Here is a 2500-nt window from a genome sequence, read left to right as displayed (position 1 = left end):
AGTGCGAATGAAGACTGCAATGAAGAATGCCATCGCTCGATGTCTGATCTCGTGCCTAATCCTTTTGAGCCCAGATTGAACTGTCTAGACTTTGCCAGGGGTCGGCGACCCCCTTGCGCCCGCGTGGGCTAAAAATTTGCGTCCCCAAATTCTGTCTTGAAAATGTCTGAAGTGAAGCTTTGCTTTTGATTTTCCGTAGAATGTATAAGAGGTTTGACTTCGATTTTGATTTCACTTGAAATGACGGAAGTTTCATTTTGATCCCGATTTTTCTGAAGAATTAAGAACTGCTGATTTGCTTTCGGATTCTGCTTTCTGATTTGGAGTTTCTCGTTAACGATGCTTTCATTCTTCTTTACCGTGGTGTGCTTTATGTGTGATGACTGGGAAAAGATTAGGTGCATAAATCTCATTACTTGTTATTACTGCGTTGGTACAAAATATAGTCTGTAGTTATTTTATTATATAGCTATGCAATGTACAGTACATTTCTTTTATTCAGAGCGAGTCGTAGAACAAATATTATATATATACATATACATATACATATACATATACATATATATATATATATATATATATATATATATATATATATATATATATATTAGCATAGAAAAGACAGTACAAGAAAGATAGGAAAGACTGGTTCTAACTGTGGTTTAAAAGAATGGGGGCAATCCCTATAACATCGCCACCTGATGGCACTGTGAGGAACCAATTGAGGAAGATGCTAGATACTGCCTGAATGGAAAACATCCCATATTCTGGTCTCATTATTTTTAACTGCACTTAGCGATGAGGAAGACATGTAGAGGCTTCAATTTAAAAAAAAAAATGCTTAAATTCTATCTGAAAGATGCTTTTCGAATAAGGCTTACATCTGTCATTTAGATGAGCTTCCTTTGTAAACTTATTTTTATATTTCCTCAGTCTGCTAAGCAAAGGACTACAATTCGAAAGGCCTTGCAGCACTCCATTGTTTCTCTTTCCTTCATGGATTTTGTCTTTATTTATATATTCATCACGTTCCATGTTTTCGTGATTCAATTATACATGACAGCGTTTTCTGTTCACGTGCTGGTGAAACATGAAAGATGTTGATGAAGGGAAGTGGGTGGTTATTTATGAAAATTTGTAGGTTTTCGAAAAACCGGTTCAGTAAACTGGAGAGTGTCTCACAGGTTACCTAAGAGTGAGGAATCCCCGTGAACAAGACAATTGCCTGTATTCTGCGTTGAGTTCCTTCAACAACAATTTGCCCCATGTATGAATCACTGTCACTTGCAAGTCATACTGGGAGAATGACTGGGCAGAATTAAAATTGGCTTAGAGAGGAGGAGTGCGAAAAGAAAGGTTTTATAATAACTAGAACACTGTTGTGTATTACAATTATGTTGATTCTAGTGTAGCTGATGTGTTAAAATGTAAAAATTACGACAGGCTAGGAGCCTACTCTGAACTGTGACCATATTCACTATGCTTTGGGATGGGTAAGATGGCCGCCGTGTCTCGCTTGGTGGCTTAACTGCTCGTTCAGCCGTGAATATAGTAGCATGACTCATTCACACTTTCGAGAAATTTAGTTTACTGATGATAAAGATTATAGATTATACTCGACACTGCACCAGTGGTCCGTTACTGAATTTCCCTCCAGTCCGGTCCGGGACTACGTGAAAAAGCACTCGAGTAGCAGAGCCATCTATCGGCGCTCCTGACGACACAGATCCAGAACTAGCTCTAGACAAGGTCCGAAGAAAGGGCTCAAGACTTCAGTGTCCTCTTGAGCTCTCGTATTTTGCTTATGTGATCGTCTCTGGGCACGGCCCTGGCGGTGACAGAGCATGCTCCGACCGTGATCGCGGCTGATGATGATCGCCTGCAGATCGTCACGAGAACGGTCGTATCATAAATCATAGGTCGTTTCCCACTCACCCCCTCCCCCTAGTGGCGTCATCGCTTTGGCATCGGTCCGCTGTCCCTGTCATTTGTGGAGCGTGTTTGTTAATGCTCAGTCTCGTGTGGCACTTGCGTGGTTTATTTTTTTTTTATGATAGTTTAAGTTCTCGGTTTTTAATGTTTATATTAAAATTGCTAGTCATGATAATATTATGCATTATTGTAATAAGTAAAAAGTTAAGTATATCTTAATTTAACCAGAACGCTGAGCTGATTAACAGCTCTCCTAGGTCTGGCCCGAAGGATTAGATTTATTTTACGTGGCTAAGAACCAACTGGTTACCTAGCAACGGGACCTACAGCTTATTGTGGAATCCGAACCACATTATGACGAGAAATTAATTTCTATCACCAGAAATAAACTCCTCTAATAGGAACGCTGACATTATAGCTAGTATGAAGTGGCTATTCCAGGAAAGGTAACATTTTCCGGTACAATAAATTATTATTATTATTATTATTGTTATTATTAGCAGGAAGAATAACCTTATATTACTAATATGAATGGTACAGCATGTTCTTCAGAATAATGGGCTGATTC

At 39.0% G+C, this 2500-nt stretch overlaps 1 protein-coding gene across 6 annotated transcripts in view; it reads left to right on the top strand.

Moving 5' to 3' along the window:
- fray (frayed) overlaps positions 1–2500 on the top strand; it is a 353939-nt gene that overhangs the window by 274648 nt on the left and 76791 nt on the right. The window lies entirely within an intron of this gene.

The sequence above is a fragment of the Macrobrachium rosenbergii genome, chromosome 15 (assembly GCF_040412425.1).
Source record: "Macrobrachium rosenbergii isolate ZJJX-2024 chromosome 15, ASM4041242v1, whole genome shotgun sequence".
NCBI classification, from domain to species: Eukaryota; Metazoa; Arthropoda; class Malacostraca; order Decapoda; family Palaemonidae; genus Macrobrachium; species Macrobrachium rosenbergii.
Note: the sequence above shows the minus strand (reverse complement) of the source record. Positions and strands in the feature narration are given on the sequence as shown.